The sequence below is a fragment of the Prunus mume genome, linkage group LG1 (genome assembly GCF_029339155.1).
Source record: "Prunus mume cultivar Tortuosa linkage group LG1, ASM2933915v1, whole genome shotgun sequence".
NCBI classification, from domain to species: domain Eukaryota; kingdom Viridiplantae; phylum Streptophyta; class Magnoliopsida; order Rosales; family Rosaceae; genus Prunus; species Prunus mume.
The window spans coordinates 4,890,623-4,917,673 of NC_142698.1; the positions used below are offsets into that span (position 1 = coordinate 4,890,623).

Sequence of the window (27,051 nt, forward strand, 5' to 3'; positions counted from 1 at the left end):
TATTGTGGGAGGAGTCATTTGGTGTGTTTTAAGTGAAATCAAATGGCTAATGCTGTGCAATACACCGCCCACTTCATTTTAACGAACTCGTATTTAACTTGAATTGTCGATTTCAAGGAATAATCGATATCGGATTGAGTCCAAAACTTGGGGAACACCATAATATGTTGGGAGGAGGCAGTTGGGGTATTTTTAGTGAAATGCAATGGTTCTATGCGATACACCATCCACTTCATTTAACGAACTTATTTACGAACTTGAATTGTCCGATTTCAAGGACCAATCGATATCGGATTGAGTCCAAAACTTGGGGAACACCGTAATATGGTGGGAGGAGTCATTTGGTGGGTTTTGAGTGAAATCAAATGGCTAATGCTGCGCAATACACCATCCACTTGATTTCAGAACGAACTTCGTACGAACTTGAATCGTCCGATTTCAAGGACCAATCTATATCGGATTGAGTCCAAAACTTGGGGAACACCATAATATGGTGGGAGGAGTCATTTGACGTATTTTTAGTGAAATCCAATGGCTAAAGCTACGCGATACACCATCCACTTCATTTCAGAACGAACTTCGTACAAACCTGAATTGTCCGATTTCAAGGGCCAATCGATATCGGATTGAGTCCAAAACTTGGGGAACACCGTAATATGGTGGGAGGAGTCATTTGATGGGTTTGAGTGAAATCAAATGGCTAATGCTGTGCAATACACCATCCACTTGATTTCAGAACGAACTTCGCATTTGAACTTGAATCGTCCGATTTCAAGGACCAATCGATATCGGATGAGTCCAAAACTTGGGGAACACCGGAATATGGTGGGAGGAGTCATTTGGTGGGTTTTGAGTGAAATCAAATGGCTAATGCTGTGCAATACACCATCCACTTCATTTCAGAACGAACTTCGTATGAGCTTGAATTGTCCGATTTCATGTACCAATCGATATGGGATTGAGTCCGAAACATGGGGATCACCATAATATGGTGGGAGGAGTCATTTGGTGTATTTTTAGTGAAATCCAATTGCTAAAGCTATGCGATACACCATCCACTTCATTTCGAACGAACTTCATACGAACCTGAATTGCCCGATTTCAAGGACCAATCGATATCGGATTGAGTCCAAAACTTGGGGAACACCGTAATATGGTGGGAGGAGTCATTTGGTCGGTTTTGATTGAAATCAATTGGCTAATGCTGTGCAATACACCATCCACTTCATTTCAGAACAAACTGTAAGAACCTGAATTGTCCGATTTCAAGAACCAATCGATATCGGATTGAGTCCAAAACTTAGGGAACACCGTAATATGTTGGAATGAGTCATTTGGTGGGTTTGAGTGAAATCAAATGCCTAATGCTGTGCAATACACCATCCACTTCATTTTAGAACGAACTTCGTACGAACTGAATTGTCCGATTTCAAGTACCAATCGTTATCGGATTGAGTCCAAAACTTGGGGAACACCGTAACATGGTGGGAGGAGTCATTTGGTGGGTTTTCAGTGAAATCAAATGGCTAATGCTGTGCAATACACCATCCACTTCATTTCGTAACGAACTCGCATTTAACTTGAATTGTCCGATTTCAAGGACCAATCGATATCGTATTGAGTCCAAAACTTGGGGAACACCGTAATATGGTGGGAGGAGTCATTTGGTGAGTTTTGAGTGAAATCAAATGGCTAATGCTGTGCAATACACCATCCACTTCATTTCAGAACGAATTTCGTACGAACCGAATTGTCCGATTTCAAGGACCAATCGATATCGGATTAAGTCCAAAAGTTGGGGAAAACCGTAATATGGTGGAAGGAGTCATTTGGTGTGTTTTGAGTGAAATCAAATGGCTAATGTTGTGCAATACACCATCCACTTCATTTCAGAACGAACTTCGTACGAACTTGAATTGTCCGATTTCAAGGACCAATCGATATCGGATTGAGTCCAAAAGTTGGGGAACACCGTAATATGGTGGGAGGAGTCATTTGGTGAGTTTTGAGTGAAATCAAACGGCTAATGCTGTGCAATACACCATCCACTTCATTTCATAACGAACTTCGATTTAACCTGAATTGTCCAATTTCAAGGACCAATCGATATCGGATTGAGTCCAAAACTTGGGGAACACCGTAATATGGTGGGAGGAGTCATTTGGTGGGTTTTGAGTGAAATCAAATGGCTAATGTTGTGCAATACACCATCCACTTCATTTCAGAACGAACTTCGAAGAACTGAATTGCCCGATTTCAAGGACCAATCGATATCGGATTGAGTCCAAAACTTGGGGAACACCGTAATATGGTGGGAGGGGTCATTTGGTGGGTTTTGAGTGAAATCAAATGGCTAATGTTGTGCAATACACCATCCACTTCATTTCAGAACGAACTCGCATTTAACCTGAATTGTCGATTTCAAGGACCAATCGATATCGGATTGAGTCCAAAACTTGGGGAACACCATAATATGGTGGGAGGAGTCATTTGGTGTATTTTTAGTGAAATACAATGGGTAAAGCTATGCGATACACTATCCACTTCATTTCAGAACGAACTTCGTAAGAACCTTAATTGTCCGATTTCAAGGACCAATCGATATCGGATTGAGTCCAAAACTTGGGGAACACCGTAATATGGTGGGAGGAGTCATTTGCGGGTTTTGAGTGAAATCAATTGGCTAATGCTGTGCAATACACCATCCACTTCATTTCAGAACGAACTTCGTAAGAACCTGAATTGTCCGATTTCAAGAACCAATCGATATCGGTTTGAGTCCAAAACTTAGGGAACACCGTAATATGGTGGAATGAGTCATTTGGTGGGTTTGAGTGAAATCAAATGCCTAATGCTGCGCAATACACCATCCACTTCATTTTAGAACGAACTTCGTACGAACCTGAATTGTCCGATTTCAAGTACCAATCGATATCGGATTGAGTCCAAAACTTGGGGAACACCGTAATATGGTGGCAGGAGTCATTTGTTGGGTTTTGAGTGAAATCAAATGGCTAATGCTGTGCAATACACCATCCACTTCATTTCAGAAAGAACTTCGCAAGAACTGAATTGTCCGATGTCAAGGACCAATCGATATCGGATTGAGTCCAAAACTTGGGGAACACCGTAATATGGTGGGAGGAGTCATTTGGTGGGTTTTGACTGAAATCAATTGGCTAATGCTGTGCAATACAAAGATCCGCTTCATTTCAGAGCGAACTTCGAAGAACCTGAATTGTCGATTTCAAGGACCAATCGATATCGGATTGAGTCCGAAACTTGGGGAACACCATAATATGGTGGGAGGAGTGATTTGGTGTATTTTTAGTGAAATACAATGGGTAAAGCTATGCGATACACTATCCACTTCATTTCAGAACGAACTTCGTACGAACTTGAATTGTCCGATTTCAAGGTCCAATCGATATCGGATTGAGTCCAAAACTTGGGGAACACCGTAATATGGTGGGAGGAGTCATTTGGTGTATTTTTAGTGAAATGCAATGGGTAAAGCTATGCGATACACCATCCGCTTCATTTCAGAACTAACTTCGTACGAACTTGAATTGTCCGATTTCAAGGACCAATCGATATCGAATTGAGTCCAAAACTTGGGGAACACCGTAATATGGTGGGAGGAGTCATTTGGTGGGTTTTGACTGAAATCAAATAGCTAATGCTGTGTACCGAGGTATGTGTGCTGGAATTGTAGAAAAAAGAAAGAAAACAGAAACAAAGTTTTAGAAAAGAAAAGAAAAAAAATCAAAGAGGATGTAATTTCTAAATCCTTCCATTATCGCACGAATCCTGGATGCCACGAACAAACAACAAAGATCAATTCAAGAGGAGAGCTTGCTGCTTTCACAAGGAAGACACTTTGGTATGTCCCAAGCTTTAGTATTTCCTATCCTTTCTTTCATAGCCCCTGACCTAAGCCTTAACATTACAAACCTTGTGAAAGACCTAGCTGATCTTTGAGGATGTATTCATGAGTGATGCTAAGTATGTGTGCTATCCATATTCTTAGTGGTTGATTCCCTTCATGAGATCTGTCCAGAAATTGTGCTTTTATTTCATATTTCATATGTGAGGATTTTGATTTCCTTTTACATAACTTCACTCACATATGTTTGAGGAGAGACCGTGCCTTAGGATCTGAGTGAAAATTTGAGTGATATCTGTGAGGACTAGAGTTGAGGCGATTTCTATCTTTGGCATTTGAGTATGGCATCTTTGAAGTCATGGGACATAGAGTAATTATTTTTTTACACTTTATGATATGATTCTTTCAAGTGGCAGACTAGTGGTTTGAATGTATGACTAAGCTTTCATTGGTTCTTATTAGTTTGCTATAAGTATGCTTTAACCAATTTGCTTGCAAGTATACAGATGTTTGTGGTGTCATCACAAACCCTCGTGAGACACAACTCCTCCTACTAGGGACACCTAGGTTTAAAGGCTTGTTGCACACAATGCTAGTGGTCTAGTTAGATTTTAAGCTTTGCTAGGACTAGCAACAATCAGTTTGGGGTATTTGATAACTCATATTTATACATTTATACCATCCATTTCTAGTCTATTTGTGATGTTTTTGAGTTAAACATGTTACCTTAGTATGCACCTACTTTAGGATCAAGTTGAAGGCAAAAGAAATCAAACATGTCATTTTTAGCCACTATTCAAACGTGGAAAGAAATTTGACTGTTTTGAAGTCCAAATAAAGATCCAAAGTGCTTGTTTAAAGACTAAGAGCGGAATGGGAAAGTAATGGATTTCTAACCTGATTTGAGGTGCCAAATCAAATAATGGCTGATTTATTAGATCTCTTTGGAATATCTGATACCTTTTTACCCCATAAAACCTACCTTTTAGCCACTCACATACCCTATTTATTTTGGATGAATTTCACAACCTAGATATCCTTCTTTGTTATTCTCCCTTTCACACACACTAAAACCCTAGCCGCCCATATATTTCCACCATCAAGACTCATCGCAGAGGCTGTTCTTCAGAAGTTCAACATCGAATTGGTTCAAGGGTTTCTCTCATGAATTTATTTTCACTCATGTTGTTTATTTTCGTTTTAATCTTTGTGAACATGATGTGTAACTAAATTCATAGCTAGGGATTTCGATGTAGCCTTGCAACATTGATCCATGTTTCTAAGTTAAAGTATTCAGTTCATCAATCTGTTTCTTGTTTCATTCACTGAATCTATTGTTAAATTTGTTTGTCAATTTTAATGTCTGATCACCATTAGGGTTGCCTACAGATTATCTAGTCAAGGTTATTGTAAACATCATGCTTAATCTTGGTAGACATGTGAATGAATGAAGAGAATGCTATGCAAACATCCTGCCATGTGTTTTTTTTCGGTTCTTTAACGTTTTCTTGCATGGTAATGACTCTTAACTTGGAACCAAAGTTGAACATCCCAATTAGGTTGCATATTAGGAGAATTTGATCAAAACCACACATCATATGGCTGATCATATATATGTAAAACGAACTCTGGAAACAGGTTGGTAGTTGAATACGGTTTAATTTTATAAACATGGAATTGGTTTTGCAATGGTGAATTCGAAATCCCTGGTCTCATCCCCATTCTTCTTACATCAATATCTCATTCGCTGCTACATTCATCTTGCATTTTAAGTTATCTTTCATTTACAACACAAACTACTCTCAATTTGTTACTTTCACTTTTAGTTAGGGTTCTTTCAAAACTAGTAATTTATAGAGGTCCAATCGGTCCCTGTGGTTCGACACCCTTACTTGTACCATTATACTAACCATATATTGGCACTTGGAAGGAACACAACAGGGAACACCATAATATGGTGGGAGGAGTCATTTGGTGTATTTTTAGTGAAATACAATGGGTAAAGCTATGCGATACACTATCCACTTCATTTCAGAACGAACTTCGTACGAACTTGAATTGTCCGATTTCAAGGTCCAATCGATATCGGATTGAGTACAAAACTTGGGGAACACCATAATATGGTGGGAGGAGTCATTTGGTGGGTTTTGAGTGAAATCAAATGGCTAACGCTGTGCAATACACCATCCACTTCATTTTAGAACGAACTTCGTAAGAACCTGAATTGTCCGATTTCAAGGACCAATCGATATCGGATTGAGTCCAAAACTTGGGGAACACCGTAATATGGTGGGAGGAGTCATTTGGTGGGTTTTGAGTGAAATCAATTGGCTAATGCTGTGCAATACACCATCCACTTCATTTCAGAACGAACTTCGTAAGAACCTGAATTGTCCGATTTCAAGGACCAATCGATATCGGATTGAGTCCAAAACTTAGGGAACGCCGTAATATGGTGGAATGAGTCATTTGGTGGGTTTTGAGTGAAATCAAATGCCTAATGCTGCGCAATACACCATCCACTTCATTTCAGAACGAACTTCGTACGAACCTGAATTGTCCGATTTCAAGTACCAATCGATATTGGATTGAGTCCAAAACTTGGGGAACACCGTAATATGGTGGCAGGAGTCATTTGTTGGGTTTTGAGTGAAATCAAATAGCTAATGCTGTGTAATACACCATCCACTTCATTTCAGAAAGAACTTCGTAAGAACTTGAATTGTCCGATTTCAAGGACCAATCGATATCGGATGGAGTCCAAAACTTGGGGAACACCGTAATATGGTGGGAGGAGTCATTTGGTGGGTTTTGAGTGAAATCAAATGGCTAATGCTGTGCAATACAGCATCCGCTTCATTTCAGAGCGAACTTCGTAAGAACCTGAATTGTCCGATTTCAAGGACCAATCGATATCGGATTGAGTCCGAAACTTGGGGAACACCATAATATGGTGGGAGGAGTCATTTGGTGTATTTTTAGTGAAATACAATGGGTAAAGCTATGCGATACACTATCCACTTCATTTCAGAACGACTTCGTACGAACTTGAATTGTCCGATATCAAGTTCCAATCGATATCGAATTGAGTCCAAAACTTGGGGAACACCGTAATATGGCGGGAGGAGTCATTTGGTGGGTTTTGAGTGAAATCAAATGGCTAATGCTGTGTAATACTCCATCCACTTCATTTCAAAACGAACTTCGTACGAACTTGAATTGTCCGATTTCAAGGACCAATCGATATCGGATTGAGTCCAAAACTTGGGGAACACCGTAATATGGTGGGAGGAGTCATTTGGTGTATTTTTTGTGAAATACAATGGGTAAAGCTATGCGATACACTATCCACTTCATTTCAGAACAAACTTCGTACGAACTTGAATTGTCCGATTTCAAGGTCCAATCGATATCGGATTGAGTCCAAAACTTGGGGAACATCGTAATTTGGTGGGAGGAGTCATTTGGTGGGTTTTGAGTGAAATCAAATGGCTAATACTGTGCAATACACCGTCCAATTCATTTCAGAACGAACTTCGTAAGAACCTGAATTGTCCGATTTCAAGGACCAATCGATATCGGATTGAGTCCAAAACTTGGGGAACACCGTAATATGGTGGGAGGAATCATTTGGTGGGTTTTGAGTGAAATCAAATGGCTAATGCTGCACAATACACCATCCACTTCATTTCAGAATGAACTTCGTACGAACTGAATTGTCCGATTTCAAGGACCAATCGATATCGGATTGAGTCCAAAACTTGGGGAACACCGTAATATGGTGGGAGGAGTCATTTGTGGGATTTGAGTGAAATCAAATGGGTAATGCTGTGCAATACACCATCCACTTCATTTCAGAACGAACTTCGTAAGAACCTGAATTGTCCGATTTCAAGGACCAATCGATATCGGATTGAGTCCAAAACTTGGGGAACACCGTAATATGGTGGGAGGAGTCATTTGGTGGGTTTTGGGTGAAATCAAATGGCTAATGCTGTGCAATACACCATCCACTTCATTTCAGAACGAACTTCGTAAGAACTGAATTGTCCGATTTCAAGGACCAATCGATATCGGATTGAGTCCAAAACTTGGGGAACACCGTAATATGGTGGGAGGAGTCATTTGGTGGGTTTTGAGTGAAATCAAATGGCTAATGCTGTGCAATACACCATCCACTTCATTTCAGAACGAACTTCGTACGAACCTGAATTGTCCGATTTCAAGTACCAATCGATATCGGATTGAGTCCAAAACTTGGGGAACACCGTAATATGGTGGGAGGAGTCATTTGTTGGGTTTTGAGTGAAATCAAATGGCTAATGCTGTGAAATACACCATCCACTTAATTTCAGAACGAACTTCGTACGAACTTGACTTGTCCGATTTCAAGGACCAATCGATATCGGATTGAGTCCAAAACTTAGGGAACACCGTAATATGGTGGGAGGAGTCATTTGGTGAGTTTTGAGTGAAATCAAATGGCTAATGTTCTGCAGTACACCATCCACTTCATTTCAGAATGAACTTCGTAACTTGAATTGTCCGATTTCAAGGACCAATCGATATCGGATTGAGTCCAAAACTTGGGGAACATCGTAATATGGTGGGAGGAGTCATTTGGTGAGTTTTGAGTGAAATCAAATGGCTAATGCTGCGCAGTACACCATCTACTTCATTTCAGAACGAACTTCGTACAAACTGAATTGTCCGATTTCAAGGACCAATCGATATCGGATTGAGTCCAAAACTTGGGGAACACTGTAATATGGTGGGAGGAGTCATTTGGTGGGATTTAAGTGAAATCAAATGGGTAATGCTGTGCAATACACCATCCACTTCATTTCAGAACGAACTTCGTAAGAACCTGAATTGTCCGATTTCAAGGACCAATCGATATCGGATTGCGTCCCAAACACCGTAATATGGTGGGAGGAGTCATTTGGTGGGTTTTGGGTGAAATTAAATGGCTAATGCTGTGCAATACACCATCCACTTCATTTCAGAACGAACTTCGTACGAACTTGAATTGTCCGATTTCAAGGACCAATCGATATCGGATTGAGTCCAAAACTCGTGGAACACCGTAATATGGTGGAAGGAGTCATTTGGTAGGTTTTGAGTGAAATCAAATGGCTAACGCTGTGCAATACACCATCCACTTCATTTCAGAACGAACTTCGTAAGAACCTGAATTGTCCGATTTCAAGGACCAATCGATATCGGATTGAGTCCAAAACTTAGGGAACACCGTAATATGGTGGAAGGAGTCATTTGGTGGGTTTTGAGTGAAATCAAATGGCTAATGCTGCGCAATACACCATCCACTTCCATTCGAACGAACTCATTTAACTCAATTGTCCGATTTCAAGGACCAATCGATATCGGATTGCGCCCGAACTTGGGGAACACCGTAATATGATGGATGGAGTCATTTGGTGGGTTTTGAGTGAAATCAAATGGCTAATGCTGCACAATACACCATGCACTTCATTTCAGAACGAACTTCGCATTTAACTCAATTGTCCTATTTCAAGGACCAATCGATATCGGATTGAGTCCAAAACTTGGGGAACACCATAATATAGTGGGAGGAGTCATTTGGTGTATTTTTAATGAAATCCAATGTGTAAAGCTATGCGATACACCATCCACTCCATTTCATAACGAACTTCGTATGAACTTGAATTGTCCGATTTCAAGGACCAATCGATATCGGATTGAGTCCAAAAGTTGGGGAACCCCGTAATATGTTGGGAGGAGTCATTTGGTGAGTTTTGAGTGAAATCGAACGGCTAATGCTATGCAATACACCATCCACTTCATTGTGGAACGAACTTCGTACGAACCTGAATTGTCCAATTTCAAGGACCAATCGATATCGGATTGAGTCCAAAACTCGGGGAACACCGTAATATGGTGGGAGGAGTCATTTGGTGGGTTTTGAGTGAAATCAAATGGCTAATGCTGTGCAATACACCATCCACTTCATTTCAGAACGAACTTCGTAACAACCTGAATTGTCCGATTTCAAGGACCAATCGATATCGGATTGAGTTCAAAACTTAGGGAACACCGTGATATGGTGGAAGGAGTCATTTGGTGGGTTTTGAGTGAAATCAAATGGCTAATGCTGCGTAATACACCATCCACTTCATTTCAGAACGAACTTCGTACGAACGTGAATTGTCCGATTTCAAGGACCAATCGATATCGGATTGAGTACAAAACTTGGGGAACACCATAATATAGTGGGAGGAGTCATTTGGTGTATTTTTAGTGAAATCCAATGGGTAAAGCTATGCGATACACCATCCACTTCATTTCATAACGAACTTCGTACTAACTCGAATTGTCCGATTTCAAGGACCAATCGATATCGGATTGAGTCCAAAACTTGGGGAACACCGTAATATGGTGGGAGGAGTCATTTGGTGAGTTTTGAGTGAAATCAAACGGCTAATGTTGTGCAATACACCATCCACTTCATTTCAGAACGAACTTCGTACGAACGTGAATTGTCCGATTTCAAGGACCAATCGATATCGCATTGAGTCCAAAACTTGGGGAACACCGTAATATGGTGGGAGGAGTCATTTGGTGAGTTTTGAGTGAAATCAAACGGCTAATGTTGTGCAATACACCATCCACTTCATTTCAGAACGAACTTCGTACGAACGTGAATTGTCCGATTTCAAGGACCAATCGATATCGGATTGAGTCCAAAACTTGGGGAACACCGTAATATGGTGGGAGGAGTCATTTGGTGAATTTTGAGTGAAATCAAATGGCTAATGCCACGCAGTAAACCATCTACTTCATTTCAGAACGAACTTCGTACGAACCTGAATTGTCCGATTTCAAGGACCAATCGATATCGGATTGAGTCCAAAACTTAGGGAACACCATAATATAGTGGGAGGAGTCATTTGGTGTATTTTTAGTGAAATCCAATGGGTAAAGCTATGCGATACACCATCCACTTCATTTCAGAACGAACTTCGTACGAACCTGAATTGTCCAATTCAAAGACCAATCGATATCGGATTGAGTCCAAAACTTGGGGAACACCGTAATATTGTGGGAGGAGTCATTTGGTGAGTTTTGAGTGAAATCAAATGTCTAATGTTGTGCAATACACCATCCACTTCATTTCAGAACGAACTTCGTACGAACTGAATTGTCCGATTTCAAGGACCAATCGATATCGGATTGATTCCAAAACTTGGGGAACCGTAATATGGTGGGAGGAGTCATTTGGTGGGTTTTGGGTGAAATCAAATGGCTAATGCTGTGCAATACACCATCCACTTCATTTCAGAACGAACTTCGTAAGAACCTGAATTGTCCGATTTCAAGGACCAATCGATATTGGATTGAGTCCAAAACTTAGGGAACACCGTAATATGGTGGAAGGAGTCATTTGGTGGGTTTTGAGTGAAATCAAATGGCTAATGCTGCGCAATACACCATCCACTTCATTTCAGAACGAACTTCGTACAAACCTGAATTGTCCGATTTCAAGGACCAATCGATATCGTATTGAGTCCAAAACTTGGGGAACACTGTAATATGGTGGAAGGAGTCATTTGGTGGGTTTTGAGTGAAATCAATTGGCTAATGCTGCACAATACACCATCCACTTCATTTCAGAACGAACTTCGTACGAACCTGAATTGTCCGATTTCAAGGACCAAAACTATGCAACACATCCACCACTCCATTTCAAAACGAACTTCGTACGAACCTGAATTGTCCGATTTTGTGAACCATTCGATGTTGGATTGAGTCTGAAACTTGGGGAACATTATAATATGGTGGGAGGAGTTATTTGGTGGGATTGGAGTGAAATCCAATATCTAGAACTATGCAATACACTAACCACTCCATTTCTGAGCGTACATCTTACGAACCTGAATTGTCCAATTTCATGAACTAATCGATATCGGATTGAGTGCAAAACTTGGGGAACATCATAATGTTGTGGGAGGAGCCATTTGGTATGTTTTAAGTGAAATCCAATGGCTAAAACTATGCAATACACCAACCACTCCATTAGAGAACGAACATCATACGAACATGAATAGTAGAATTTCTTGGACATATCGACATCGAATTGAGTCCAAAACTTGGGGAACATCATAATGTGGTGGGAGGAGTCATTTGGTGAGTTTTGAGTGAAATCCAATGGCCAAAACTATGCAATACACCAACCACTCCATTTCAGAACGAACTTCTAATGAACCTGAATTGCCTGATTTAATGGACCATTCGATGTTGGATCGAGTCCGAAACTTGGGGAACATCATAATATGGTGGGAGGAGTCATCTGGTGGATTTGGAGTGAAATCCAATTTCTAGAACTATGCAATACACTAACCACTCCATTTCAGAGCGCATATCTTATGAACTAGAATTGTCCAATTTTATGAACCAATCGATATCGGATTGAGTTCAAAACTTGGGGAACATCATAATGTTGTGGGAGAAGCCATTTAGTTAGTTTTGAGTGAAATCCAATTGCTAAAAATATGCAATACACCAACCACTCCATTAGAAAACAAACATCGTACGAACATGAATATGCCAATTTCTTGGGCCAATCGATATCAGATTGTGCCCAAAACTTGGGGAACATCATCAGATGGCGGGAGGAGTTATTTGGTGGGTTTTCAGTGAAATCTAATCTCTAGAACTATGCAACACACCAACCACTCCATTTCAGAATGAACTTTGTACGAACCTCAATTGGCCAATTTCATGGACCAGTCAATATTAGATAGAGTCCAAAACTTGGGGAATGACATAATGTTGTGGGAGGAGTCATTTGGTTAGTTTTGAATGAAATCCAACTGCTAAAACTATGCAATACACCAACCACCCCATTTCAGAACGAACCTTGTATGAACCTGAATTATTCGATTTCAAGGACAAATCGATGTTGGATTGAGTCCGAAATTTGGGGAACATCATAATGTTGTGGGAGGAGTCATTTGGTGAGTTTTGAGTGAAATCCAATTGCTAAAACTATGCAATACACCAACCACTCCATTAGAAAACGAACCTCGTACGAACATAAATAGGCCAATTTCTTGGACCAATCGATACTAGATTGACCCCAAAACTTGGGGAACATCATCATATGGCGGGAGGAGTTGCTTTGTGGGTTTTCAGTGAAATCTAATCTCTAGAACTATGCAATACACCAACCACTCCATTTCAGAACGAACTTTGTACGAACCTCAATTGGCCAATTTCATGGACCAGTCAATATCAGATAGAGTCCAAAAGTTGGGGAATGACATAATGTTGTAGGAGGAGTCATTTGGTTAGTTTGAAATGAAATCCAATTGCTAAAACTATGCAATACACCAACCACCCCATTTCAGAACAAACCTTGTACGAACCTGAATTGTTCGATTTCATGGACAAATCGATGTCGGATTGAGTCCGAAATTTGGGGAACATCATAATGTTGTGGGAGGAGTCATTTGGTGAGTTTTGAGTGAAATCCAATTGCTAAAACTATGCAATACACCAACCACTCCATTAGAAAACGAACATAGTACGAACATGAAAAGGCCAATTTCTTGGACCAATCGATACTAGATTGAGCCCAAAACTTGGGGAACATCATCATATGGCGAGAGGAGTTATTTGGTGGGTTTTCAGTGAAATCTAATCTCTAGAACTATGCAATACACCAACCACTCCATTTCAGAACGAACTTTGTACGAACCTCAATTGGCCAATTTCATGCACCAATCAATATCAGATAGAGGCCAAAACTTGGGGAACGACATAATGTTGTGGGAGGGGTCATTTGGTTAGTTTTGAATGAAATCCAATTGCTAAAAGTATGCAATACACCAACCACCCTATTTCAAAACGAACCTTGTACAAACTTGAATTGTTCGATTTCATGGACAAATCGATGTCGGATTGATTCCAAAATTTGGGGAACATCATAATGTTGTGGGAGGAGTCATTTGGTGAGTTTTGAGTGAAATCCAATTGCTAAAACTATGTAATACACCAACCACTCCATTAGAAAACGAACATCGTACGAACATGAATAGGCCAATTTCTTGGACCAATCGATACCAGATTGAGCCCAAAACTTGGGGAACATCATCATATGGTGAGATGAGTTATTTGGTGGGTTTTGAGTGAAACCTAATCGCTAAACCTATGCAATACACCAACCATTCCTTTTATGGAATGAACTTCGTACGAACATGAATTGTCCAATTTCATTGGCCTATCAATATCGGATTGAGCCCAAAACTTGGTCAAAATCATAATGTGGTGGGAGGAGTCATTTTGTGTGTTTTGAGTGAAATCGAATCGCTAAAACTATGCAATACCCCAACCACTCCATTTACGAAATGAACTTTGGACGAACTTGAATTGTCCAATTTCATTGGCCAATCCATATCGGATTGATCCCAAAACTTGGTCAACATCATAATATGGTGGGAGGAGTTATTTGGTGTGTTTTGAGTGAAATCCAATCCCTAAAACTATGGAATACACCAACCACTCCATTTACGGAACAAACTTCGTACGAACTTGAATTGTCCAATTTCTTTGTCAAATCGATATCGGATTGAGCCCAAAACATGGGCAACATCGTAATATGGTGGGGGGAGTGAATTGGTTTGTTTTAAGTGAAATCCAATCACTAAAACTATGCAATACACCAATCACTCCATTTACGGAACGAACTTCGTACGAACTATAGTTGTCCAAATTCTTGCTTCAATCTAGATTAGATTGAGCCCAAAACTTGAGCAACATTATGATACGGTGGGAGGAGTCATTCGGTGAGTTCTGAATGAAATCCAATCATCAAAATTATGCTATACACCAACCACTTCATTTACGGAAAGAACTTGAACGATCCAATTTCTTGATTCAATCGATATCGGATTGAGCCCAAAAATTTCTCAACATCATAAGATGGTGGGAGGAGTCATTTTGTCAGTTTTTAGAGAAATCCAATTACTAAAACTTTGCAATACACCAACCACTCTATTTACAAAACGAAATTCGCATGAACTTGAATTGTAAAATTTCTTTACCCAATCGATATCGAATTGAGCCTAAAACAAGGGCAAGTCATAATATTGTGGGAGGAGTGAATTGGTGTGTTTTGAGTGACATCCAATCTCTAAACCTATGCAATACACCAACCACTCCTTTTGCGAAACTAACTTCGTAAGAACTTGAATTCTCCAATTTCTTGGTTCAATCGAGATCGGATTGAGCCCAAAACTTGGTCAACATTATAATATGGTGGGAGGATTCATTCAGTGACTTTTGAGTGAAGTCCAATCGCCAAAACTTTGCAATACACCAACCACTCCATTTACAGAACGAACTTCGTACGAACTTGAATTGTCCAATTTATTTGGCCAATTGATATCGGATGAAGCCCAAAACATGGGCAGCGTCATAATATGGTTGGAGGAGTGAATTGGTGTGTTTTGAGTGAAATCCAATCACTAAACCTATGCAATACACCAACCACTCCTTTTACGGAACGAACTTCGTACGAACTTGAATTGTCCAATTTCTTGGTTCAATCGAGATCGGATTAAGTCCAAAACTTGGTCAACATTATAATATGGTGGGAGGAGTCAGTCGGTGACATTATGCCAAAAAAGGGCTTTAGCATATGATAAAATCTGTTGCCTATTACACATAAGTAGCTTGGTATTCAAGCTTGTTGCCTATTACCATGTAACAGGCAACAGATATTCTCTGTCGTTGTTTGTCACTTACTACATCGGATATTTGGTAAACTCCGATGCGTAAATGATTTCAAGGTGCCAATAAAAGGTTGACTTTTGACGCCTAAACCTAAAACAAAGACGAGTTTTAAGGGATGAGGCTAAAGAGGTCTAACAGCATTAGTGACATCTATTATACTGATGCGTATTATCAATTACAACATCGTAGAAATAAATAATGGTGTTGTGAATTATGTTATACATCATCGATTTTTTTTATTTTGCAGACATGAAAAGCCTTCAATAGTGCTGGTGGTTACATAAATGCTGATGCTACTTCTCATTTTAGACATTAGTGATAATAGATGTCTGATTGTTTTTATCTCTCAACTTCAGTTATTTCTGGAAAACTAAAGTTGTTATAAACAATAGGCATCACTTATGTAAGGAAAGGGTAGGTATTTTGCTTGTTTCACATCACACTTTACTTCGTTACTGTGTTAGCATTTAAGAAAGGCCTCATTTCCAAATCATGTTGTGTTGCCATTGCTCATTAAAAAAACACTATATAAACAATAATTTAAATATAGCCATAATTGTCTATATATATATATATATAAGCAAAGTACTTCAATGATCCATACTTGTCACATCCAAATCACAATTTTACTAGCCCTACACCACAAATTATCCATACTTGTCTATGCATAAGCAAAATACTAGCCAGAAAGACATGTAAAATGAAGGAATGTTTAGCTCAATCAAAAAGCCATTCTAGGACATGAGTTGCCAATTCTTCTCACACATCATCCAATTCCATTTGGGTGTACGTGTCCTTCCTTCTAGCTCTATACTGGAAAAAAAAACACATAGAATGTAAGCACAATATATGAACAAAAGCTTAAAAAGTGCAAGGTACTAAATTTGCATAAGATATGTTGTCATTTCAAATGAACCAATATGCAAATTTACGAAATCATATTGGTGAACAAGAAAATCTAATTAGATAACAAGAAGTCATTAATTGGATCCCACTTCATGTTTAAACTACCCATCTCAACGCTTTCCTACCAACTGTCTGTACAAAAATAAAACATCAATTAGGCTTTAACAAATACCATGCCAATATCTCAAATTCTATTATCTATATTTCCTACATTTGCAGAACCAAAATTTCATATTGGTGTAAGTGTTAGAATATGAAATACAATTGCGATCAATTACTGCAGCCACGACAACGGATACTATTGTATGTGCTAGAACCTGAATTTTTTTATCTTAAAGAGTTAGAACAAAAAGGAGAAGCGGTGTAAGAACAAAATGGTTAACATATCAAGAAACAAATATTAGAGCACAATAGAAGAAGAAATTAACCAATTACAGGGAAGTCAAGAGTAAAGATAGCAAAAATCGTGTTCAAGCCTCTTTTAACAAAAGGTGTGGGACAATAAAATTACAGTGGACTATAAGTCTTCTAGTACCTGTTCTCCATTTATGTTAGTGCCTTTGTCATTTTCAATAAAATCAACTCATAACAATCAAGTAGGATTATAGTTTATGTAAAATTGCAACATGCAATGTCAAATATTGGGTCATAATAATCAAGCATAAATTAAAACTGGAAACAAACAGCTAGAATCATAATGGGTCAAAATTTGAACATAACTGGAAAACTTGACTTAAAATCCTAAAATGAAAGCCTATCGTAAATAACATACGGCACGATGGGATTCTTGCACATGTTGGAATTCCTCGTAAAGGTTACAACTTCCTTCACTGGAGGGAATGATATTAACACATAACTCTGACCTAAAGCAGCTTATAGACCAACCTCAAATTCATATTGTAAACTTTGCTTCCAAAACCCATTAAGGAGCACTGAAACCAACACTTAACCGAGCACATGATCCCTACGATAATCTAAGGTCATGACAACCTGCATGTTATTCAGTTAAAAATGTCATTCAAGGGAAAACAAGAAGAAACAATGTGAAGAGTAACACCTGTAGAAAAAGCTTTAAGAATTGAGTGAAACAAAACAACACAGAAAAATGAAATAAAAAATATTTGGAAAGAATTTTCGTAGCTTCAGTTTCATTTCCTAACGAAGAATGCAAACGACACAGAACCAATATTTTTGATACCAGTATACATGGGAAAGGAACAAAATAATCATAAAATTTCTGAATACAATTTGGTGACCAAATGGTTGAGAAACTCCTAAGAGGCTAGATAAAGTGAAGGGAGAGGGAGAGAAACATCAAAGTCGTTATAAATATATGGAACTACTACGTGAAATAAAATTGTAAACCAATGAGCTAATTATAACCAAATTTCAATACTTACTGAGCCTTCAGCGATATCGATGCCAACATAATATCCAATTTTGGCCTTGCCCCATTTGATGAGATCACCCCCCTAGCCAAAAAGAAAAAATATATATTAAAAAGAGAATATTAGTGGAAGGAGGGGGAAAAATGAAGATGTAATGGACTACCAATACCTTGCCACACGCAAGATCAAGTACAGCATCTCCTCTGCGAGCATAGAGTTGAATTAAGACACTCTTAATCTGCTCAATATGAGAAGGAACTATAAGCAATTGGAAAAATATGGAGTGTGATTATACCATTGTTGAGATTAAAGGACATACCCAATTGTTAAGATTTTTTAAATGGATGATTGGACTAGCTTCTCGTTCTTCTAGCGTTTAATTCATCCTTGCACTGTAATGATCTGCCACTTTACGTGCAAAATTTTTTGTGCTTTCATCCTCCAAGAATTGTGAATCACCTAAGGCCACATTGTAAGAAACTCTGATTAATTAAAAAAGAACTACCTAACACCATTGTTGCGTACAATATCACTGCAAGTTTTGTACGGAAGAGCCAAAAAAAGATTTCAATAATGAAATTTTCATTATGTAGTGAGTGAAAAGAGTAAAAAGTAGCGAAATCAAAATTTAGTTATATTCACCTTCTCTCAGTTTCCACTGTTATAAACCAAATACGTTAGTTGGGGAACTAAGAATCCCAGGTTCGAATTAAACAGCCGCACTAATCAGGAAACACAACAAATATTGAATGAATTACCAATCAAAAACACAAAATAGAAGAAGAGTTCAGACTTTGATGTTTCTCTCCCTCTCCCTTCACTTTATCTCTCTCAAATAAACTGTATCCGTATATGATATGAATAACTCTGTAATATTTCGGAATACAAAATAGAATCATTATTAATATAACCTTTTTCCAAATTGAAGAAAATCTAAACCGCAGCTGTTTGCTTACAAAGTCAACACTTTGGTTAATGTAGTTGATTCGATAGAATTCCTCAACACCATCGCTCCGGTCACTTTTAACATCGTAATCCCTGCATTTTGATGAATAAACTTTACATAAGTAGTAATAATGATGATATATAATATAAAGGAAAAGGGAATATGACATTTCTTGAGCTTCTTTGGAAACATAAAGGAAAGGCAAAATTATATATATACTAAAGCTGAGTAAAATCACTGTTCCTAGACTATTCATTTGCAATAGTAAAATGACGTTTGTGCCCCTGCTTAATTGGTTGCCCTCTTAATTATGTTCAGTAAAATGGCATTCTTGCCCTAAGGCATAGCGACATAACCCTTTTGTCTGGTCGCTAGAGAAACCAAAGCCGCTTCATCGAAGAGAAGTGAGAGAGAGAGAGGCCTCAGAGATCATAGTCGTCTTCTCCAACTCTCTTCCCGTCTCTTTCCCTTTCTCACTGCTGCCGCCGCCGTCATCATCACAAGCACCGACTCTCCGCCACTGCATTGGTCTTCTTCTTCAGATCGAACTCCAACTTTCTCTCCGTTTCAGTCTCTTTCTCTCACTGATCTGTAAGTAAATTTTGCTTCATCTTTCCATTTGATTTTTGTTGCTCTTCTTTTTCATTTTTGTTGTTACTAATATCTTGGATCTTATTTGATTAGACTATAAGACCTGTTTTAATTTGCTGCCCTAAAAGTCCAAATCCCTAATTTTTCCTCATCGTGGGTCTGTGTTATTGATTTGCAAATTTTATCCAAATGCTGAAATTGATTTGATTGTGTTATTATTTTGATTAAATCAGGTTAAACAATTTAGTTATTAAAATACTATATGATTGCTTTTGATAATATTTTCTGTTTGGTTATTAAAAATTAGTTGGTAAACCTTGAAAATGGGTATTTGGATATGCTGGGTCTTTTGTTACAGGTGATAGCTTTGCTTTGGTAAGCAGGATATGCTGCTATTTGAAATTTTTAGGGTTTAGCAGAGAACTGAAATTCTTCGAGTTTAGCAAAGAATTTTCAAATCTTTGAGGACAACGACTACGTAAATATAGTTATTTTGTGATTTTGATTGTTTAAGGTGACTTTTCATTGCTTAGGCAGGTTTTTAAATTAAAAAAAAAGGATTAAAATTGATGAATATTTCAATTGTTGTTTATATTTATTATTTGGTTTCTCTTTTGATCTTCCTTTTTAATCGTTTTTGTTGATTGATATAGTGATTGTTTTTCTTTTTCTTTTTTATAATTGTTTTGGGTTGTGTTTGATTTATGCTCAAAAGAATTGCCCCCAGTATTTTATTCTTTTTGTTTTTCTAAAAGACAAGTATTTAGATTTTTCAACTGGACAAAGAACTTTACATGTAATATTCTAAAAGCTGAGAGAATTCTCTGCAACTAGCCTTTGGAAATATGTGGTTGTCAATGTTCTTCTAAAAGAAAAAGTCAAGTCTAAGACTATGAAGATTAATTCCTTACCATTGTGGCAGGCATGAAAAGCTTTTACCTGATCGAACAACTTGGCCAATAGGCAATCTAATACCAAGAAAACTAACAGAACAATGGATGATGGATTTTGTATTATATTCAAAAGTCTTGATTTGCCTCATTTTAATGCCAAAAAGTTGAAAAATCTTGATATTGGATCATGCATTCTGCAGCAAAGAATATAGTTTCAAATGGGATTTGAAATATCTTATTTAGTGTTAGTATCCAGTGAAATACAATGAATATAAATTAAGGAAATGGATTCTTCAAATTTCTTGCCGGGGGAATTTGCTGCCCATTGATCTACAATTCTGCTATCATTGTTAATTAAATTGATTAATTACTTCATTATGGCTGCATTGCGATATTGCCAATGTCAAAAATGATTTATATTTGAGAGATGTTATTCTGTTTTGTTTTGTCTCTGTTTGTTTTTGTTTTATAGGATTTTTCTTTTGTTTTAGTAGTGGACTAACAAAGTTGAAGCATCTCATATAAAAACGCTACACAGGAAAACATATTTGAACAATTTTGGGACTAGAAAATCAAAACCGTTCAATTTTTTCGATTTTTTCTTGCTTTTTCTCCTCTTCTTTCTTAACCATGTCTACTTTTGATGTTTTGTAGGTGGTGTTTTGCTACTTTAGATAGAGCCATTTGGTGGTTATTTTTGGTTCTGTTAAACAAGAGGTTCGTATCTATGTTGATAAGAAACAAAAAATGAACACAAGATCTAAGCTTCAAAAACTTTTATGTTTTTGTTCTCTATTTTAGAAACACTTGCTTTTGTCCCCAACAAAAAACAATCAATTCATCAGCTGTTGATGGATCACTCTAAATTGTGTAATGATCTATTGTTGTTAATATTTTTAATTTTTAATTTTTTGTTTTTATGTTCATATGTTTTTATACTAATTTTGTGTAGAATATATTCATTTGGTGATTTCATGTTATAGATATTAAAAACTGTCTCAATAGCTATTTGATGTGTTTTACTGCCAATATATGAACATGAATGAATACATAACATAAAAAGAAAGAGAGACCAACATGACGATGTTGTTGACTGCTAGATAATTTTGTACACATCTTTATAGTGATAAAAGCCTTTTCTTTTTTCAGATTCAAAACACAATGAACATTGCTACTATCCGTGATCTCCAGCCATTTCAGTTCGGCGTTACAATTAGAGTTTGTGTGTGTAGAACATGGAGACCAAAAGTCTTCAAATCAGATGATCAATTTTCTAGTTTACAATGTATCTTGGTAGATACAATGGTGAGGAAATCACTCCCTTATACTATTTCAACTTAAATAGTAACGGGAGATACATGAATTCATATATTTGGCTTGGACATTGATGTTTGGCTATTAACGCAGCTCTTATTAAACAATTCTTTTTGTTGATTATGCAATCTAACCCCTACCATTTGTCATAACAAATTTTTATAATTTTACAATCTAATCGTTAACAAATTTGTTTACTTTTGGCCAACAATTTACTTTTAAAATGTTATTGCTTTCAATTGAATGCACATCCATAGTTAAACAACTCAATTCATTTGCAATACCTTTCTTCCTCATTAATCATCAATGCATTTGTTTTAACTTTTCCCTTTATCCATTTTTTCCCCTAATAATTGAACATATTTTTCATCTCTGGGTAGCATTCCTTTTTCTACTTTGTTGGTTAAGCCAACCCCATTATAGTGAGTAGAAGGAGATTTCTAGTTTCACATTTCAACCCCATTGTAGTGGATTAGGGTTTCTAAATGCCAGTTAATCACTTAATCTCAATGTTGTTACTGATTAGTTGTGATTTTCCCCAAAAATATGTAGCTTAAGTGTCGATGAAGTACACATCAATATGCTTGCTCAATGTTGTTCTTTGAATCTGTGTTTTGTTGTGATATTCGGATTTCTCATACATTAGACCATGCTTCCTCTTTTTGGTTCAATGTTGAAAGCATTTAGGTTTGATCTATTTACTATCTCTAATTTTTGGATCCTAATGGAATTTCTTTGATTATATATGTTGTTTCTCCAAAGCACCAATGAAAAAAGCATTTAGATTTGATGGGTTTGATGTCAACGGTATGAATCTCTCTCTCTCATTTTGGTTTTGTTTTTGGTTCACCAAATGGTTTTCGTTTATTTTGATTTTCTGATTTTTTAATTATTTTTCTGGGATTAATCTCTCTCTCTCTCTCTCTCTCTCTCTCTGTCTTCTGGATATTGTTAGCAAATTAAAACAAATTAACAAAATTTCCTTTTCTCTCCATCTCTGCTTTCGCTTACCCAAATTGCATTTGTTTTTTTGGCATCAGTATGTGGTTTCACTTTAATTTCTAGATATTCTTAGGCAACGCTCTGATTTTGTTCTAGAACGCCATTTTTACAGAAAATATTCTCTCTCTCTTTGGGTGATTTTGTTATCCATTTCTTTTGCTTTTTCGTTATGACTAAGCTTTTACTACAAGCATTACCGAACCTCATTGTGCATTTCATATTAGTTTTTGGTGGTTTGATTTCAATTTAAGTTTCATGCTACATGATGTGTAATGCTAGAATTCTTTTGTAGTTACACTAATAGAATCCTGAAATTTAAGTATTTGCTTCAAGTTGGTTGGTTGGTTGTATTTTGAGGCTATGTAATTATGTGGTTGTACTTCATTCTAATTACTGTTTATTTATTTATTTATTTATTTTCCAGTATGAATCACAGTTAGGCAGTCATCCAATTGCTTCAAGTATGACTTATGAAAATTAAAAAGTTATTCGAATCTACATGTCTTATTGAAACTTTGGAATTTTATCTCAACAGATTCAATGGTCTCTCACCTTTCTGACAAGCAATCATTGAAGCAAAGAAGCGAAGATAACTTTCAAGTTAATGTTTCTTCATTTTGATTTATTGACATTTTTTTCCTTTTTGTGTTGCCTCAAAATTCGTTCATAAAATTTGACTTGGCTCTACTACTACGTGTTTTCTGCTATCTTTCCTTCTGTTTTTTCCCCTGATTTAATTTCAGGCTTCCATGAAATTTTGATTGTTTCAGGAGAGCTTAGGTACGAAATCCAAATACGAGAAGCGGTCGTTCGCCCAAATTGTTTAACCATTCTTTGCTTTAAAGGTATAATTCATGATTGCCTCTCTTCCTTATACTCTTACTTTTTTTTTGGTACTGATTTCTTTATTTTTGTAATGTTTGTTTGCTCATCATTTCTGCATTTTCATGTTTGTATATTTCTTTTCTTCCACAACTTTATACACATTTTACATAATTTCATAACCCGCAGCAACGCGCGAGTTCTTTTGCTAGTGTATACTAAAATGTTTCATGATCATAATTGAATGCAGCCTAGAATATGGCAAGAACAGAAGGGACTTGAAAGTGTGTCCAAATGCGTTTGTTTGAGGCACCACAAATCCACCATCCAACATCAATTCATTCTCCTCAGTAGCCTGATCAGAGACCTTCTTTTCTTCCACCTCAACCGCTGCTAATTAAAATGAGTTCAATGTCGAACAAGAAAACAAAAAAATGTAATGCAGCAAAAACCATAAAGATAAAAAGTAAAACTTTACCAAAGTCAGGCTGCTCAACATGGCATACTGCTATAGTATTGACAGTAGAAAGTCCGAGATCATTTTGGCAGTGAGTCAAAATGATAACATTCTCAATTCCAGGGGTATTAGATTTTATGCCAGAAATCAGCTGACTATATTCACTTGGCACGTTATAACCCACAGTGTTAGGAATGTTCAGAGTTGTTGCTCCAGCCTTTATAACTTCACCCAAATTCTGATACAAAAATTCCCTATCGGATCAGGAAGGGTTCGGGCCAAGAAAACAAAAGACATTTATTATTAAAAACACATGAAATTGAATGCATTAAATAGAAATCGATAATTGAAAGGACTGAAAGAAGTTTACAACCAAGGTGGTTGGTGTGAGTGGCTCGGCACTCTCATTCCTTAAGAGAGGTTAGGGTTCGATCCCTGCTCTCGTATGGAGTCATCACTTTGACCAGACTTTACCCCTTACGGGCTGACCCGTGTGAGCGGGATTAGTCTGGGTTGTGGTTAAGGTTTAAAGGTGTCACCATAGTTAGCCCATCCAGAACCACCTCATGGTTCAGACCAAAAAAAAAAAAAAAAGTTTACGATTTATGATATGGACAAATAGGCTCAAATAGCAAGTCACAATAAAAAAATATACAATCAAATTAATAGTAAGATATCCATAACGATGATGATAAAGACCTCATTAAACTGAAGCATAGATCTATCAAGATTAACAGAGAAATAAACGAAAAAGAATAGAGATTAAAGCACGATGAAGACCTAACCATGAAGCGGCGTCATAGAGGCTGATTAAGAATCTTCTGAGCGTCCGTAGGTGTAGAAAATCAAACTTGAAAACTTCGAAATTAACCCAAAATAATTACAATACTAGCTAAAGCGTGATGAGGAGATGGATATTAGAATACCTCACTCATGAAAACAGTGGCCAGAGTCGCACGGAAATAGCGATCGAAACTCAAAACCTCTCTGAGCTTTTGAAGCTCACCGCGGCTCGTGGAGGGCAAGGGTGGCTGGGCTTTAGGCCTGACAAAAGCGCCCACCTCATCCAAAGCGTATGAGAGTCTGAGAGAGAAAGAGGCAGTGATGGAGGAGAGACAAGAAAGAGAGAGTTTGAGAGGGACAAAAAAAAAAAGAGGGAGAGGGGGAGTGAAAAAATTGAGAGGGAGATGGAAGTTAGGGCGAGAGTTTGAGAGGGACTGAAAAAATTGAGAGGGAAATGGAGGCTAGGTTGTGAGTTTGAGAGTGAGAGCATGAAAATTTTTGGACCAGCGTTGACTACACTTTAGGTAGCGGTTTTTTTTAAAATGTCCCTCATTTAAAAAAAAAAAAAAACCAAAATCACTTTAGGCATCTGTGACTATAAGAGATGATGCTAAAGGGGAATCAAAGGCATCGTCATAAAAAACCAAAAATTCATATTGATGTCTTTATACCTGTTTAGTATCGTTATTTGCAAAAAAGATACCTAATATACTAATAGCATCGATTTTCCGTTTTATCGATGCATATATAGCGTTGCTAAAAGTGAAATTTGGAATAGTGTGAGTTTTGAGTGAAATCCAATCGCCAAAACTATGCAATACACCAACCACTCCATTTACGGAACAAAGTTCATAAGAACTTGAATTGTCCAATTTCCTGGTCCAATCGATATCGGATTGAACTCAAAACTTGGTCAACATCACAATATGGTGGGAGGAGTCATTTGATGTGTTTTGAGTGAAATCCAATCGCAAAACCCATGCAATACAGCAACCACTCCTTTTACAGAACAAACTTCGTACGAACTTGAATTGTCCAAGTTCATGGTTCACTTAAGATCGGATGGAGCCCAAAACATGGGCAATGTCATAATATGGTGGGAGGAGTCATTTGGTGAGTTTTGAGTGAAACTCAATCGCTAAACCTATGAAATACACCAACCACTCCTTTTACGGAACGAACTTCGTAAGAACTTGAATTGTCCAATTTCTTTGGCCAATTGAACTCGGATTGAGCCCAAAACATGGGCAATGTCATAATATGGCGGGAGGAGTGAATTGGTTTGTTTTGAGTGAATTCCAATCGCTAAAACTATGCAATACATCAACCACTTTATTTACGAAACGAACTTCGTACAAAACTGGAATTGTCCAATTTCTTTGGCCAATCAATATCGGAATGAGCCCAAAACATGGGCAACGTCGTAATATGGTAGGAGGAGTAAATTGGTTTGTTTTGAGTGAAATCCAATCTTTAACCTATGCAATACATCAACCACTCCTTTTACGGAACGAACTTCCTACGAACTTGAATTGTCCAATTTCTTGGTCCAATCGAGATCGGATTGAACCCAAAACTTGGGAAACATTATAATATGGTGGGAGGAGTCATCCGGTGAGTTTTGAGTGAAATCTAATTGCCAAAACTATGCAATACACCAACCACTCCATTTATGGAACGAACTTCGTGCGAACTTGAATTGGGCAATTTCTTGGTCCAATCGATATCGGATTGAGCCCAAAACTTGGTCAACATCATAATATGATGGGAGGAGTCATTTGGTGTGTTTTGTGTGAAATCCAATTGCTAAAACTATGCAATGCACCAACCACTCCATTTATGGAACGAACTTCGTACAAACTTGAATTGTCCAATTTCTTTGGCCAATCGATCTCGGATTGAGCCCAAAATATGGGCAACGTCGTAATATGGTGGGAGGAGTGAATTGATTTGTTTGCAGTGAAATCCAATCGCTAAGACTATGCAATACACCAACCACTTCATTTTCAGAGTCAATCACAACTGACAAGGATCTTCTTTCATATATGGAGAAATGCTAGATATGGTAGAAGCATTCAAGTTCAAACTACTTCAATCCACTCCTTATTATGCTCAAGCTAATGGATAGGCAGAATCAAGTAACAAGGTGATCATCAACATTTTCAGGAAAATGCTTGAGAAAAATCCAATGCAATGGCATGAGAAGTTATCAGAAACTCTCTGGGCATCTAGAACTTCAAAGAGAGATGCAACTGGCATGACCCCATATGCTCTAACCTATGGTCATG

General features: G+C 37.6%; 1 long non-coding RNA gene across 1 annotated transcript; it reads left to right on the top strand.

Annotated features, from left to right (window-relative positions):
• The first annotated feature begins 19,286 nt into the window (after positions 1-19,286).
• Positions 19,287-23,818, top strand: LOC148920801 (uncharacterized). Its single transcript, XR_016123295.1, has 4 exons — positions 19,287-19,492; positions 21,535-21,690; positions 23,237-23,301; positions 23,472-23,818. It is a non-coding gene; the product is annotated as an uncharacterized LOC148920801 (long non-coding RNA).
• The last annotated feature ends 3,233 nt before the right edge of the window (positions 23,819-27,051 follow it).